The sequence below is a fragment of the Lonchura striata genome, chromosome 1A, assembly GCF_050655825.1.
Source record: "Lonchura striata isolate lonStrDom1 chromosome 1A, ASM5065582v1, whole genome shotgun sequence".
Lineage (NCBI taxonomy): Eukaryota > Metazoa > Chordata > Aves > Passeriformes > Estrildidae > Lonchura > Lonchura striata.
This window is the reverse complement of record NC_140741.1, coordinates 66,292,133-66,310,687: the sequence shown is the minus strand read 5'-3', so window position 1 is coordinate 66,310,687 and position 18,555 is coordinate 66,292,133.

Here is an 18,555-nt window from a genome sequence, read left to right as displayed (position 1 = left end):
TCTAATTTAATGAGACTGTGAATCTGTTTTCCTGCCTCTGATTTCAGAGTCCAGTGGGGAGATGAGATACTATTCTCCAGATGCTTGTAGAGAAGGCAGGAAGTAAGTAGGCTAGAAGTAACTGAATCATGGACCCTAATTTTATACATTCACATCAGCAGGATCCTACCCAAATGGAAGCTGTGATTTCCTGTCTTTAAGAGGTTCCCTTAAACATAGCTGTGAACTGCTACAGTGAGATGGCTATTACATAGTCTTTTGGGAAAGAATTATTATTTTACATAAAGTGATATCTCCAGCATGTAGAGACATTTAAATGCATACAGATTTTCAGTTACTAAAATTTTGCATGAACTTCAAATTGAAGTCCTATTTAAGGAAACATCTTTCTTTTCTAATCTGTCCTCAGGTTGAAATTGAACAGAGTTGGTGTCTCTGCAAAGGCACAAAATACAAAGGTTAATTACAGTATAATTAAAAATAAAAAATCTCTGGGACTTTTAGTTTTGATTTATACGATTATGGTGACTAGCAAATCTTTTCCTCCAAAATTCCTTAAACTCACTTTCTAAAAATGGTATATGTTTTGCTTGCATATTTTAATATTATTTTAATTTATATTTCACTTACTTTTGTTTTATAAAAGGTAAAGAAAAAACAAACCACAAAAAGTCACTTTATATTGTCAAAATGTTAAGATAACAAGGATCTTTTATGACTGAATACTGCAATTTTCAGGCACAAAAATATACAGTATTTGAAAATGTACTTTGCTACATTGCTCAGTGTTCCAGGCCAGGACTTCTGCACCAGTGACATAGTTTAGCTGTTCAGATTCAAAGGCAGATTAAGATGTCATTAGTGGTGCCTATGCCAGAAGATAATTCCTGTGTGCAATAATCAGTAAATACACTTCCTTCTGCTGTAATCTCTCTGGCCAGCAAGAACAGGATCCTCAGCTCTGGCTCTGCTTTAAGCTGAGCTGGGCTGCAGGCCTGGGGCCATCACACGTGCTGTGTTTGGACTTGGCTTGCCTTTCTCCAGCCTGTTTGGCTTTAACAGCAGCTGATTGATGACAAGGTGGCTGTTACTTACTTTTAGTTTATTTAGCATTTTATGGTTATGTGGTGAAATGCCTGTGGTTATGCTATAGAAAAGTGAACTGTTGTAGTGTAGCTATGGTGAAGCTCAAAGGACAAAGCTTAGATGACAGCAGAGGCCTTGAAGATTAGGTCACAGTATGATCCCAGTGGTAGCAGGGCTGTCAAAAACTCACCAGTAATCAGTTAATAAAAAAAAAAAATCAAAACTCAGGAGCTGGTGAGGGGGAAAAAAAGGAAGCAGAACAAGCATACAATGCAAAGTGATAAAAGAGCAGAGTGTAAAGCACATTAGAAAACACAACAATGGCATAAAGAGGACTGAAGAAATCATTAACATTGCACTCCTGAAAAATAAAATTAACTCCCATCATTAGCACCAGGGTCTTACAGCAAAAGTTTCAAAGAGCTCATGAATCCCCACAACTGTCTCTAGGCTGAACTGTTGACCTTAGGCTGAAGAAAGAATGCAAAGGGGAGGCTAAAAACTGAGATAATAAAAGTTTGGTCGTAGATGGTTTACTTAAATAACTTTTGAAATACGGTATTGCTAACAAGTCTTGCTTTATATTTAAATTGTATTTGCATCAGTGTATCTGGACTGATAATAGTACATGTTCATTTCATTTTGGTTATACTGCTGAAGCTTTCAATTCAGCCAACAGTAAATTTTAGGCTTCTCACAGAAGGTCCCCTTTTAGCCATAACAAGGTCTTGAGTGTAACACTGCTGAGATATAGGATATTAACAGTTGATTTTATACTGCTTGTCCCTGGCTTCTGGAAAGCCAGCTGGGAACTCATGCAGCTGTTGTAATTCAGAATAGCTTTAATTTCCTGTGAACTGTTTATCAAACCAGACCAATACTGATCATTGAAAAATTCTGTAATCACCAAACCAGGAATAGTTTTGGAGTCACTTCATTGCCTCATTCTGCAGACTAGGTGTCAGGCTAACCTGCCTGATAAAACACACAAGGTGATACACAGCATCTCTAAACCAGGTTTCTATTAAAAACACCCCCTTTGCATTCCTTCCTTTTTCAAATTGCAAGCTTTAAATAAGAAAAGAGTAGTTGAAATGTTTATAACCACTCAAAATGAGAATAGAAAGAAAACTTTGATGTTTAAATGAGTTATACTGAACCAGCTACATCATGCAAACCTTAAAGTTTTTAATGATCCCTGTTCACCAGCTCCTATGAGACAAATTCAATTCCTCCCACTTTACAGTCAAAGTGAAATACTCATATACTTATGTACAGCAGGAAGCTGAGTTACAGAGTAAGGATACTTTCAAAGTAATTGTGCCTGCTATCATTTTCTCTACCTGAATAGTTTCCAGTTATCCTGTCTTGACTTCTGGCTTACAGTACACAAAATATTCACTGTGTAAGACATAAAAATGGACTCTTGTATAAAAACAAAAAAGACTGGAAAGACCATGTTGTATCCTAGGTAGTTCAGCTAAATTCTTCAAGTTAGGTTGGATGGCTTCATGATAAAAATGAAGATGACAGTATTGGTCAAAATTTCTATTTCCACAGCGATCATAAAATTTCCTTGGTTTAGACACTGACTTCACATACTACTTATCCTTCCTACTACTCCATCCAAATTTTGCTATGTATCAAACAATTGTCTCCTTACCTGCCATTTGGATATGAAACATATACCCATACTATACCTCACTAATTTGCATCACTAAAATTTACCAATCCTAAGGATTTTTACCAAAGAAAAAACACAGAAGATAAGCAGAAATGCAATTGTTAAATAATAAATTCCTCTTAAAGAAAAAAATACTAAAACTACCAAATAAAACTCTCCAAACACCAGCTCTTTCTCATTCTTCCTTTAGTATCACAAACATTTTTGTTTGCACTGTAGAAATGAGTTACACAAACATATTTTACATCTGAAACTTATACACGATGCTACAGTCAAAAGATTATTATTCCTTCTCTATAACAAATTGTACTGAAAAAATACATGTGACAGGGAAATACACTTACAGCCATTTCAAGAGTGATAGGGCACAACCAGTCACAATTAACACTACAGCCCTGCCCTGTCAGCAGCTTGGCCATTTTCTTTAAAGCAACAGCAGTTAAGTTACTGTCTGTGGACTTTTTTTTGTGGGAGAGTGGCTTTTCAAAGAACTTTCCATTAGGAATCTGTTTCTAAAGGAAGCTAATAATGAGTTTATTGGACTTTAAATATTATTATTGTCCACATTATTTGATATACGTCTTACAGTGGCTTAAATTTCTCTTACTTAAACACTGATTTTTGTTGGCAGTCATATAAAGTTACTGACTTTGACATTTTATAGATTTTGACTTTACAATGACACTCTTTTAAATTTACTCTTAAGACTTATATAGGATCCCAGATTAATACAATAATTATAACCCTAACCTGGCAGTGCTGAAATTTGCCTTTTGACTTAAATGAGCTCATATCAGTCACAAAGTTCACAAAGAAGAACGTGTTCAGGGTGGGGATGTATGGATTTATTCAAATGAGTCTAAAATCAATAAATCTGTACTTTCCCTGCAGCTTGTAAGAATAAAAAACGAAAACAACATAATTGTACAGCAAAAGCAAAGCACCACAAGTTAATTGTGAAAATTACTCCTGCTACCATCAGGATCTTAAATGGGCTTAAATAGCCTTCCCTTTAAAGAATAAACACTGTCCTTAGTGAAATTTATCATTTAACATATTAAAAAGTAATAGTAAAAGTAAGGTAAAAGAAAGGAAGCTCAAATTTCACACTGAATAACAAAAATCAAAGTCCTTGACTGGAGACTTAAAGTTTGCACTATGTGGCACTAAGTCAAGTCCTTACTTGGTTTTTAAAGTTTCTTAGGAGAACCTTCAACAGTAGGAAATTAGTTTGAGTTCAGAAAGAACAGATTGCTGCTGCCTTGGGCCACTCCTTTCTTGAATGAGGAAAAAAGAAAAGCCTGCAAGGGTTTCCAATCTGTAAGCTGCACCTTTATGTAAAGAAAATAGAATGGCATGTGGTTCTAACTGTTTTTAAGTGTAGCCTGTCCTTTTCCACTTTGAGATAACTTCCTCTTGCTGTGGAAAGTAGCACTAGGATGGCTGTGAGACTCTTCTGCATAAGCAAGAAGAGTATTAATAGGGGAAGCTTGAGGAATTAATACAAATTAATTATTTTGAAATCTAATAAGGGTTATCATTCTTTGGGATAGTTCTATTTTGAAAATATGTACTTGGTGTGAGTATCACAACAAAATTCAGTATGTTTGGAAACAGCAAGGTGAAACTAATTTGTTTTGTTGTGGTTCACACAACAAGAATTACACTTGTTTATAAGAAAATAGTTAATGCCTGCTCTGCAATAAAATAAAATAGACTAGTAAATGAAGGTTACTTTAGATCTTAAAGGAATATATCAAAGATGCCCTGTTAAGTTTAGTAAGATTTGCGGGCATTTGTACTTTATTGATAAAAAAGGTGGATACACAGCACAATGACTGCATGTATGTTTAGGGTTACATTGTCTAGATTGAGTGTCATCTCTCAGAATAAGAAAAACATAACAATATAGCTACACAGTTTTAATAATTCTTCAGCCACCCTTATTATCCACTAGAATATTTATTTGTCTGATTAATTTTTACTGTACTTTTTTCCTACCTTCCCCCCATCACCACCCTAAAAATCAAGCTACAGAAACACAAGTTTTGGTAGGAAAGTCTGGAGATGAATGAAATAAGTTGCAGAAACCATTGATTTGGAAAATGAAAAAATAGGCAAAGATTATCTTGAATATTCTGACTATTCTGCGAGAAGGTTTTCAGACCAAAACCAGGCATTAGACTCAATGCACCTCCACATGAATCTGTAAACTCTGAATATGGAAAGTTTACTGGGACTTGTATTACTAGTTTATACAAGTTTAGCTTGTGTTCTTAAACTTCTGCTGCCTAATCAGACCAACCTGATGGTTGATCTGTTGAACATACATAATCTGGGTCTGTTTGATTTAGATTTCTAATATGTTTTTATTGCAATGGATTATAAGCATATAAAATAAGAGGGGTATGTAAAATGACCTCTGTAACACTACTTTGTTATATTATCCTTTAAACACAGTGAAAGGTCACCCAGGAACATGATGGGAAAGGGGCCCACAACACACAGAGGGTGTGATTGATGTATCAGGTTTAGAATGTAATCTGAAATACAAGAGATTTCATTTATTCCTTGACATACAGCCTGAAGTTTGTTTTCAGTTTGGGCTAAAATAATAAAAATAATGTTTCTGTTTGCAGCTGCCATTGATTACTGTAATCCACAAAGAAATTAAAAGACACAGTGGATCAAATCAAGGTATTGGAAAGATGGCTCATCTGCAGTGCAGAAGTACAGGCTAGCATATGCACGAGAAACATTTTAACTATGCTAACTTTTCCCCCCATGCTGCTAGGAAGGAGAAGTTATGATTAATAGTTTAAATACCAACAGTTAGGTCTGCTCACCATGCTATCTTATCTCCCTGTCTGAAATAGCATGTGGAGTTAATGTGTTAAATATGATATCTTATTTTTCTTGTGACCTGATTTTAAAAAGTGACATATGTATGCACACACATATGAAGGGTAGGCAGTCTGCTATTTTCTCATACAAAGCCTAATACCTCATGTGGGTGAGGCTCTTCTCTTCCAGAACAAAGCTGGGATTGTATGTAGCCTATAATTTTTCTTGCTCCTCTGGCTATTTTTCCTTTAGAAGACTTCTATCTGTCTATCATTATAATAAGTTTGGACTATGAAATACACTGTAAAAAATAAAGCTTTTTGGAGTTGGAAGCAATAGGAATAGGGAAGGCTTAATCACTCTCTGCTTTGCCCTGTGAAATGGAAGAAAGATTTTTGGTATTGGGTTAACAGGAAGAGCACAGAATTAAATTAGTTTTTAAACTCCGGTTGAAACACAGTATGTACCTAAAAGTGTTGTATGTGAAGACCAAAGCCCATAATTGCCAACCTTTAGTGAGTTAAAACTGCCACTGAATCCTCTTTCTGTAAAGGCAGAAATTTCATTTCTTTGGCCAGACCTAAATGTTGGGCCTGGAATATGATTTGCTCCAGTTCATTAAGAAATATTCTGGGAAGCTTCTTCTTCACAGCTAGCTTTGTGATAAAGACATGTTGTTTGTGAGAAGTAGCAGGACCTAAAAAATTATATTTTTAGGCACAGGTAAACTTAGCCTGGAGTTTTTGGTATAGGCACTGCTGTGTGATGACCCTGACACAGAGCAAAGTTTGGGAGGTCACTGTGCTATAGTATCACACATTAATTTGAAAGCATGTAATTTTCCTGGTACTTCCTTCATTATATATTAGATACCTCACATACAAATTCCTGAAATATATTTTAACAAAATACTTATTGTTAGAAAATACCTGGTGAGGTTTTAGGGTTTGGGGGGGTGGGGGGAGGGATGGTGCCATTTGATGGACAAGACTTCTTAGAGTCTTGTCTCTTAGTCACATCAAAAATGGAGGAACAGAATTAATATTCTGCCTGTCTTTTCCAGGAACATGACAAATATATGAGTTTGGCATGATCTTATTCTTCCATTGGAAAACTGGTCCATCTAGCACAGCATTTTTCTTCTGCAGAACTGCAGAGAATTTTCTCACTTCTCTTGGTCCCCAGAAAATGCTGATGATCAAACAGTACTGTTCAAATATTCCATAATCCAGTTATTCTTCAAAATCAAAATCCATATTAAATCTTGTAATTTTGGATTGGAAATGAGCCCCATAAAACTATTGTCTTAGCTTACCTTGTATTTATCAAACCCTTTGGAACACTTTTTCATTAACAATTCTTCAGTATTGATAGGCAGAGACACTGTTAAGGTATTATACACCAGTTAAATGTACTACTGGGTACAAATAGTTTTACTCAAATTCAAAATTATTATTCAGTGTTGGCTAATATTGATGGTGTGTACCCCAAAACTCGTACTGCAAGACATTCTTCAGCACCTTCATTAACACCTTGGAAAGTACTAAACTAAACTAAAGTTACAGTTTCCCTTCTGGAAAGTACTAATGTGTTATGTGGAGGCCAGGTGAATGCACAAGAATAAACAAATCACAAATTATGTGATTTATATAAGGGACTCCACTAAATGGAGAATAAAAGTACTTCTCTTATTCATTAAATATTATTATTATTTTTTCATATTTATTTCAGCTGTTGCTGAAATACAGTACCTGGTCTGGGACCCCCTTATTCCAAAAGGATGTCAAGAAACTGGAGAGAGTTCAGCATAGGGCTACAAAGATATTGAGCACCAATTGCACATGACCTGTGAGGTGAAGCTGTGGGAAATGTGTTTCTTTAGTTTGGTGTAGAGGAAACTAAATAGATATCAGAATTTTGAAGGCTGTTAGAAAGATAATGGGGCAAAATTTTCTCACTATTATCAAAGCCTATAACAAGGCCCACAGACTGAAGATTCAGACTGGGCATCAGGAATCTATCACTGAGAAAAAAGTCACCCAAGGAGGCTTGGAACTCGGAGATTTTCAAAATATAACTACATGCAAAGCCATAGCTGACCTGCTTTAGTATTGTTTGTGACAGTACCTCTTAAAACTTGGGTCTCCATAATTTCTGCGATTCTGTTGCTTATTTTCAAGACATACTTTGTGGTGCTCGTGCAATCCCATAAATATAGGGATCATGGTGCTCAAGGAACTGTGACCCCAAAACAGTCACAACTGAAAGAAGAGGTGGCTTATAGAATATTACACTTCTTATCAAAATTATCTAGGTGTCAAAAACTTCTTGATCATCTTTTAGTTTGAGAGAAGGTTTATTGAAGCACATTTTTGCAGATAGAATTCCTATGATTTCTGTTGCCAAATCAAGACAAGCTATAGGAATTTTGGCTTGCGATACTCAGTGAGATATGCAAAGATTTAATTTGTTCTAAGGCACCCTCACCTGACAAATCTCTTAGGGCATTTTCTGAGACACAGGAGTGAAATCAGCTCTGAACAAACTTGCAAATTCAGTCTGCTACAGTTTAGCACATCCTGTCTTCATAGATCCAATTTTTGTGAGCCAAAATGCGAAAACAGAGGTGTGGTGATTATAAGAATGTCTCTCTGAGGTATTATAGGGCATAAAGTACAGCCAGAAAACATTCATCATATAATTATCTCAGTGTTTTGGTTTCCATATTACTTTATAAAATATACTTTAAGAAAAAAAATGAGATAAAATTATTTTATTTTTTTTATTGCAGGGGTGATTCAGTGCTCAATTGAGAATGTTAAAGCAATAAATTCCTAGTTTCTGCCAAAGATCAGTGCTCTCTTATAAAGATCACCCACAAATGAAGCTTTGTCTTCATGTGAATACTCGCAAAAACATTAGAGTTATTATTCCAATTATTAGAAGCTTAAAAATATTTTGGATTATTTCCCATAAATGTCACACTCTACTTAGCCAAAGAAAATTTTAAATTTTCTTTTAATTTTAGACTTGTTAAGACTTATCTGAAAAAAAGTGTTTTTTTCTAAATGTATAGAAATCCCCAGATAAAATTTAACTTTTCCTTCTGAAAAAACTACCATATATTGACTGTTCATATACTTTTCAGAGCCCTGATTATAAATATCAGTGGGCCGTAAATGTTAAAGGTTAATGCTGTAATTGATTGCTGTGGTTGAAAGGTGTTTAACTTTAGGAATTACTAGCGAAAAATTTATGTCTGCTGAGGTCAGATGAAAAGATCATAATGGTCCAGTCTTGTCTATAATCCTTGACTGAATCAATAGCATGAATGCCTTACAAAAAAGCCTAAAGGAAAGGAAAATCTATTCTGAGTTAGATCAAAATGTGAATGTACATTAATTAGAAAATGAGGAAAACATTTAAAAAAAATGTATCTTAAAATAAGATCTATAATAAAAATTGGATTTGACATGTTTGACATATGGGTAAGTTTGATTTACAGTGTGTTGATTTATAAGCCACGTCTTCTTCCAATCTGGACTGTTTTGGTGGGACTTTTTGATTCTTAAAATATTATCGTTACTATCTGATTTTTTCACTGACAATGCAATAATGTCTACTTCAGCTTATTTTAGAATTCCTTTTGTTTACAAACACCAAAAATTGTGTGTGGTGTAGTTTATTCATATTTTATAATCAAACATTGCTGAGACAGTTTGTGCTTTCTCAAGGCAGCCCTGATCTGAAACTCCTCTCTCATGCTCTCTCACCCATGCTGTGGGTGTCAGCCACCATATGACACAGCACATGAGCATCTTATGGTTAATGTGAATATTTCCTTTCCACGGTCCAGTTTGTTCAGGTGTATCTGTGTATGCACTCGGCTGCCCCATGTCCAGGATTGAATGATGTGTATGGACTTGAGGGTGATTTCACAACTGCATAGACATAAAGATATTAAATATGTTCATGACAACACTGTGACTGACTCTCTGAAAATTCTTTTAGTATTGAGCCTAAGCATTCATATAATTACAGAATCATTCAGGTTGGAAAAGACCCTGAAGATTTCCATTTTTGACCAATCACCGCCTTGTCAATCAGATCACAGCTCTATGTCACATCCAGTTGTTTCTTGAATATATCCAGGGAAGGTGAACCCACCACTTCCCTGGGCAGCCTGTTCCACACAAATATATACTGATGTGACTGCTTATTGTAGCAAAATGCTATGCCAAACCAGGGAACTCAAAGAAGGGAGAGGAAACAAAGGTCATGTCCTAATTTTCCAAAGCAGTATTTTGGCACTCATCAGGCTGTACTTCAGAGAGGATTAAGAGATTTGAATTCAGAAAGATAATAATATATAAAAGAAAACTTACAAAATAAGGGGGAGAGCAACAAAAGGGAGGATGGGAAATGCTATAGGAATACATTTAAGATAATTATTCTGAATAGGAGAATAAGGTAGTTAACCCCTTTTGTAACTAAAAAAACAAATAATACTTTAATAACTCCAAGTATGAATGTAAAGACAGGCACTGGAACAAAGAGTGTAGGAAAGACTTCATGAATATGGCAGCTACCATGATATATGGTAGAATATTCTTTTTTGTCTAGACAAAGATTGTACATAAGTATGTAGTTACTGAATGTGCATCGCTAGTGCCACCACCCCTTCAGGAAGCACAGCTTGATGTGGAAACACCACTCTGGGACATCAGCTGAAGTCACCTGCATAAAGGAGTTACACACTGGTACTATCTGTATATCTGCATTTCTGTTCTCTGGGAATTCTTTCTTTTTTCTTTTTGGAACCTCCTAGCTGCTCTTCTCCTAAATCCTTACAAATCTGGATTTGTGGCTTTTAGAATGGGTCAGTGGAAATGCTTTCAATTAGTTGCAGCTGCATAACATGCTGCAGTGATATTTGGAGATGACAAAGTGGGACATGCAAGACACATGGTCATAATTACACCAAAAGCCTTCCCCCAGAACTGTGGAAAAATTTCTTTAATTTCTCAATTTCCTATGAAACTGACAACATTCTTCCACTCCTAATAAGTGGTGTGCTGTTAGCTGGGACCCAGTCACCCTCTGCATTCACCCAAAGCTGACTCCTTTGACAAGTATTCCTAAATGTCCATTATTGAAGTCGAATATTTAATATAGAGAGAGCTATTTTTATGGAGTTTCTATTCTACATGTAAAAGTTACACTATATGGAGAAAAAATAAAGCAACATACAAAACTAATAATTATTTAATCCATCACAATGAAAGATAAATTAAGGAAACCTTGCAATTACTGTATTTCAGATTTCAAGCCAGTTTGAGTTTGTGTACATCAATGGAAATCAAACAGAAGCTTTTATTTACTTGCAGTAATTCAAGCAGCCAGATGATAGATATCAGACCAACTAACTTTTGGACATGATATACAAGTTGGTATTTTCCCTAGATGTTTTTTTGGCCCAATTTTTCTGTCTTTAGTGACACATATGTCTGCTTTCACCACTTTAGACAAACAAAAAAAAATAAGATAAAGTCATTATTTTTATTGCCTTCTCCACCTGTTTTTTTCTTTCTTTCCCCTTGACAAAATGATGAACATCTATATTTTTTTTCTTTAAGAGTTACAGGTCATTTCCCTTGTAACCTCATAACCAGTGAACAATTGAACTCACTCTTTAAATTCAGGTCTTCAATAGTCTAATTTACCTGCCTTTCAATAGTGTAATTTGCTTCCCTTTATTTCAGGCAGAATCTGTAATAAGGCAGGAAACTGTAGAAGAGAAATTACTGGCAATGGCAGACACAAAGTCAGAAAAGCACGGAAGGGTTGAGGTTGGAAGGGACTTGTGTGGGATCATATGGTGCAGCCCAACTCTTCAAGCAGGGCCAGGTAGACCAGGTTGTCCAGGACCATGTCCAGATGAGTTTTGAATAGCAGTCCTATCTGATTATAAATATAACTGGGTTACAGAGGACTGAAGAAAAACACTATTTTTAACAGCCAGGAAGTAGGAAAAGGTAACAAGAAACACAATCTTAGAAAGTGGTTGCTACTTTCTTGGAGGTTTTGATGTTTCCAAATAAATGTGTGAAAAAAATCTGTCTTAGGAGTTATAGGGTTAACACTGAATTACTTACAGACTAGAGGAGATATTTCAGAGATAGTTGGATTTGTGCTGAATTAGAGGTGACCTTCATTCAGAACTCATTTACAATTTAGCCTTCCTTTAAGTTTGTACATAGATATGTTTGCATATACAGCTATAAAGGACTCAAATTCTGTTTAGTTACAGTTTGCAAGCAGTAGCAGGAAGTTTGACCACAGAAAATAATCAACTCAAGGCAATGTTTCATATTACTTACTATGAAAAAAGTTAACATACAGTAGCTATGACAAATGTAAATAAAATATGTTCCATATTTTGAAGAGGTTGTGTGAGTGTAGATGTGAAATTACAAATGTATGTCATCTTCTTCTTCTGGGACTGAACTTGGCTAGAAAAAACAGGTTTTGCATACAATTTTCCATTAAGTCTTTCTGTCCCTGTAAATTAACAAATAATATATATTAGTTTAGCTATTATTGTTCTATAATATTCTTCTGTATCCTCCTTTGTTTGAGGAAATTAAAAGTCAAATTTGTTTTTCCCCAAGGGAAGAAATTCTTATTACCAGGGTATACCAAGGTATACTTGGCTTTCATGAGGATATTTGGCTGCTCTTTTGTTGAAAAGGCTCTATGCCTATAATTTTTAGTCGTTTATCAGAAGGAAGAATGGGTTACATCCCAATTAAAAATTTTATTCAATCATAATTTAATTAATTTCTAGGAACCAAGTATCTGGAGAATATAATTTTCAGCAAACAATTAGTTACATCCTTGCTAGCCATCTTTCTGAATCACAAGTACCACTTTAACAGAAGGAATTGATTCTTGCAGGATCCCAGGACATCTTGGAGGAAATGTCTAACAAGTGCCCCAATTAGTATTCTGGACATGCCCCAGGTAGTATTCTAATTCAGAATATTTAGGCAGCCATCTGCTGAGCAGCAGCTTTCCCAGTAGAGATGAAGTTCTGCCTTTCTGTGGAAATTAAATAATCAAAGAAACACAAGACATCTGTCTTGGTGCTTGAGAGGTACTAGGAATCTAGGTTGCACCATCCAAAATTCTGTAACCACCTCAAATGATTTCAACGAAGTGCCCATGACATGCCATGATAGTAGCTATGCCAAATATTCTACAGCTTTAGATAAACAACTCAGAACTTTTCAACTTCAGAATCATAGAATATCCTGAGCTGGATGGAAATTAAATTAATCCCACCCCAAATATCAAGAGCTTGGCTGCTTTTATTTTCCATACTGGAATTCCAAAGAATACTGATCACTGTAATGGTTCTTATAGTATTTAAACCTAACTGAAAGTGGAGATTTGGCAACTAGCTAACATTCAAGAAAAAAAACCAACATTATTTTTAGACTTTCAAAACAGTTTTAATATAACTTCTTTATAAAATCTTCTTTCATACAGGATTGATCAATTTATAGTGTTGCTGTCCTGGTTTGGGACAGATTTTGGGAGGAATACAGTTGCTACATTTGCTTTGATCAAAAAAAGCCGGTATTAAAGTTGGAAGAAATTGTTTTTTATAAATATGTTGCTTCTCTAAATATTCATTCTTATTGACTGGGGAAAACTTTATTGAATTTATAACTCTTCCTTGTCTATATGCAAAGAGTTATATAGATTTTATTGAACACTTTCATTCTGGGGAAGTTCCTTGCTTCTTAAATCCTTGTGGATGCTGTAAGGGGCTGTACATCAGCCCTTAACTCACCTAATGGTCTCTGTCTTATCAAAAGAAAAGACAAATAGAAACTTCTTATTTAAGGGAAGAAAAGTTCCCTAGAGTCTTATCAAACTTCTAGCCGTTTCCCCCTCTCTGTTGTTCTGCAGCTTTCTCCAGGTTGCTTTCTCTTCTGCTTCACAGGGATTTCTCTACAATTTCATCTACAAGCTAATGAGCTACTCTGAATATTTTTGCTTGCATGCACATGATCCAAGCCCATAACCAGCAGTCATTTTGCAACCACAAAACAGCTTTCTTATATCTAATTCTATAATTTTTTTCATTTGAAACCATTACCCATTGTCCTATCACAAAAGGCCCTGATAAAAACTTTGTCCCCATCTTTCTTATGAGCCCCCTTTAGATACTCTAAGATCAAAATAAGGTGTCTCTGGAGCTTTCTCTTTTTCAGACTGATCAATAGGAAGTCTTTCTGTCTTTCCTTATAGGAGAGGTGCCCATAGCTATGATCATTTTTGTGTCCCTCCTCTGGAACTACTCTGACAGGTTCTGGCCTTTCTGATGCTGGGACCCAAGAGCTGGTTGCAGCACTGAGGTCTCACCAGCACTGAGCAGAGGGAAGAATCCCCTCCCTTGTCCTGCTGGCCACACTGCATTGGATGCAGCCCTGGACAAGAGTGGCTTTCTTGTGCACATTTCTGGGTCATGTCCAGCCTCCCATCCACCAGCACCAAGTCCTTCTCTCATGGCTGCTCTCAATCTGTTCATCCCCCAGGCCACATTGACATCAGGGGTTGACCCAAGCCAGGTGCAGGATTTTGTACTTGGCTTTGTTGAAACTCATGATGTTTCCAAGCTCCTCAAGCTTGTCCAGGTCCCTCTGGGAGGCCTCCCATCCCTTAGACATGTTGAGCACACAGCTCAGCTAAGTGTTGTCTGTACCCTTGCTGTGGGTGCACTTGATCCCACTGTCTGCCTCATTGATGAAGCCATTAAACAGTAGCCATCGTCAGGGTCCTGACCCCATTTGGTAGGAACTCTGTCACCAATCTTCATCAAAACACTCAGCTGTTGACCACCTCCTGGATGTGACCATCCAGATAGACCACTTCATGTAGTGGGATGAAAATGATGGTCCCATAAGTATGTACTGCAATGTATAAACATTAAAAGGAGCCTTCACAATTCTGCTTCTCACTGCTCACATCAGCTAAACTTTCTCTGTTTAAATGTGAATATATTTCATTCTTCCAATATGAACCTGAAGAGCTCTACATGTTTCTTTTGTCTAGTTCTATTTGGTAAATCTAAAGAATGGATAATTTACACCACCAGCAAAATTCATATCTCTTTCTATAAAGTTACAAGTCAGGGCTGCTTTTGTATGGTTTTCTGATTGCCAAAAAATCAACAGAGTGCTCATCATCCTACAGGCATTCTGGATTTCCACCCTTTTTCCTTATGTCCCTAACTTGTGATAGACTGGGGAGATGGCAACAAGGTACTTTTGTCTAAGGTATTGCAGAGGTTTGGAATGTGTGGACACCCTGGGGACGTAAGTCAGCTGGACTGGAGGGATTTGTGTTCTGGAGACAGATCAGGGGCTAGAGAAACATCCAGTCCTTGAACTCAAGATGTTTTCTCAACATGCAGAATCAGTGTGTAAATCCAAACACAGCTGCCTGGTGAGTGACCAGAAAGAGGGAACTTTAATTTTCCCTATGATAGGATATTCATCATCAGGCAAAAAGAGAAGTTGCTGTGACAAGCAATTTTCAAAGTTTTGTTTTTCAGGAAATTTTAAAGGAATGTCATAATGGCTTGCTTCAAATAGATATTTAGGCAAATAAAAAAATAGAGTAATAGTCTATTTTTCAAAGAGTATAGTTTCCTTCCTTCCTTCCTGTCTTGGGAGATGAGAGTAAAATGTAAAAATTATGGAATAACATATTATTGAATTCAAATTAAAAAAAAAATTGCAGATACCAAATGTAATATTGCAAGTAATTGAACTATTAGAAATTGTGATCATTTGTAGCAAGCTTTTGTTATTTTGACAAAGTATTGTCTATATATATGAGTAATGCTTAGAAAAAATGGTATTAATCCACAATAACAGAAATCAATGAGATGGCTAGCTTTTCACTTTTGCTTTGCAAACATTTGAAATTACAATTAAAATGTTCTGAAAAGTTGACAAGCTCAAGTCATTTTTACATCCACATGAAAGAGAAGCACAAAAAATATGCATGGTTATCAGTGTGCAGCTTTGTGAGTTTCATTGAGCCACAATTAACAAGCAAATTTCAACAGAGTAAAATAAATTATATAAAGAATCATTTTACGAGAAATACTAATTTAATAAGAACTCCTCTTCTAAAAGCATGGTTTTAGTTTAAGGATACTAAGAGTTTGCACAGGTTAACATTCCTGAAGTACAACAGTTTCTGTTTTAGCTGCTTTTTACTCTTAGAAGAGTACAAAACTTATTCTGAACCACAGAGGAATTGTGATAAATTGTGAAATAAAAAAAAGCACAGACCAAAAAAAAAAAAAGTAAAGATCTATAAAATAGTTTGTTTCTTCCTAAATTTATCCCAGAGAAAGTGCAAAGGCATATATAACTTTCAGACAAGATTTGTCTGAAATTATTATAATAGGGTATTGGGTGCATTTAAGAATGTGGCATACCTCTGACAGTAATTAATAAGTAATTAACCAAAACCAGCAAATGTAAATAAAATCCTGTTTATTGCTGCTTTAATTTTTTTTTCCTTCATGCGAGCAGGACCCAAAAATTAGGAACCAGCTTAGTCTTGCAGGTAAAATGTATCATTGCTCCAAATGCTTCAGATGGAATAATCTGCTGACAGCATCTTTAAACCCCTCCCTTTCCTTCAGCCTTAGGAACAGAACTGAGCTTCAGCCTTGCAAGATCCACACCATAAATTTTGTCTGTGTTCCCAGTTTCTCGTGCTGCTGGTGAAAGGCCAGACCTTGCTGCTGGGTGAGCTCATCCATCTGGGAGAGCAGGGTCAGCTCCTCGGGGCAAAGGCGCTTCCCACTGCTCCAGAGCTTGTCTGGGTGTGCCCAACAGCAACAGCTGCACCTAGGAATTAGGCTAAGAGCTTTTTCCTCTGGTCTGACAGTAGTAATTGTCCTTTGCTAACAGAAAAATATATTTACACTGCAGCCCAGCATGCATTAAGAAAATCTAGAGTCCACCGTATGTTGAAGAAACCCTCCCTGCAAACCAAACATCTAAGTCCATAATGTATAAATTCATTTAAAAGCAAACCAACATTTAAAAGTCAGGTTAAGTTTTTGGCACTTTAAAAGGTCTCATAGAAACACTAAATTTTTCGGACAGGAAGAGAATATATTCCCCTACCTGCACCTGAAGTTTTTCCTCATAAAGTTTCATTAGATTTACATCTAAACCTGTGAAATACTGTGCCTCCTGATAATAAATATGATGGAATTAATTGCCAGAAACCACTAGATATCGTCAAAGCTTGGAGAAGTCAGAAATCTCATTCTATTATGATCTTCCAAGGTGCATTTACAAAATAAAATTCCACAATGATTTGAAGATGTACCCTGTCCTTTAAATCCAGAACACAGCTGGGTCTCCTGTAACCAATGCAGATCTTGAAACTGCATTATAAAAATGCATTTCTATATATACCGTTAATTTTTGTCAGTACAAATAATAGCACCATTTCCGCATAATGTCACTACAGCTCAGAAGTAAACAAGTATTTTCATAGAAGTATCACTGCATCTACTACATATTAAAAATTACAAAATTTTCTTATTTATAATTCAGAAACATAAAGTTTATCCCACAAAAAATTTACAAATTAATTATAATCTTAAAGAGATGCCATTTAAAATTCCCTGCAATCACAATTTTAGACTGATTGCAATTTATTTCAAGATTAATATTAATTAATTAATTCAAAATTAATTTTGACAATCTAGTGTCAAAATTAAAATATCCTTTGCTTTTCTAATTAACCCAATGTTAGGGTCTTAGAAATGCCCACAAAATTAAAAAGATTGTAACTTCCACAGTAAAAATTATTATCCTTAGTGATATAGCATTAAAATGTAAGATAAACTTGAATTTAGGGTGAATATCACCCTAAAAAATTCCTTGTATCTCATTTTTCAAATTATCAAACAAGTAGCAGGTAATTTGCATGAAGAAAATAATTTTAAATAACATTTTAGGATGATACTCATTGACTCACTTGACCCGAGATGATCTCATTAAAATCTGAACTTGGTTCTTGTTTTCTATAGCTGCTGCACAGAAATCAACAGTTTTGGGGGACAATTAATTTACTTAACTTTAACTCAACAGTATCCATTAAATATCGTCCTAGAATTGCTACAGGACACGGCACTCAGCTGTCTGCCTTTGGTCAGACAATTTCTGGTGATAGCTGTGAAAGAAGTTTCCAGAAACACAGAAAGTGTATGATCCAGGATCCTGGTTTATGGTGCAAAGTGAATTCCTATAAGATGCAGTCTGAGCCAGACAGAGTAAGAATATATTTTTGTCTGCTTTACAATTAAAGAAGAATTTTAAATGTCAAAGCTTTTACTAAAATTGATGGGAAGCAAGCTGGTTTCCCCATCTTTCTACTTATATTCTCCCTTTATCCAAGTATATTCCTCTTGCTCTTACTCTTTGGGACATTTGAATTTAGCTCTATGCAAACAGATATTAATAATCTGAATCAAAAATATGACCTCAACTTTTTTCCCTATCTCTCCTCCTGCCTATGACTTTCTGCACAATTCAGGATCCCACCCTGAGATCCAGGCTGTTTTAAAAAGAAACAGGTGATGTTTTCGTAGCTGAGCTGTATTAGAATTCAAAATAACCATGCTACATAAAATGAAGACTTCTGATTTCTGATGTTATCTAATACACAGGAAAAAATATTTTGGATTAATATTTTTGATGACTAGCTCCAGAGGTGCTGACAGTAATCAGCTGAATAACACATCAGGGACTTTAATTTCTGGCTTCTTCCCATCTTTATTCTCAATTCTCAATCTGTTTCTAATGATTTGTTCTTTTTGGTTTTAAGTTTTA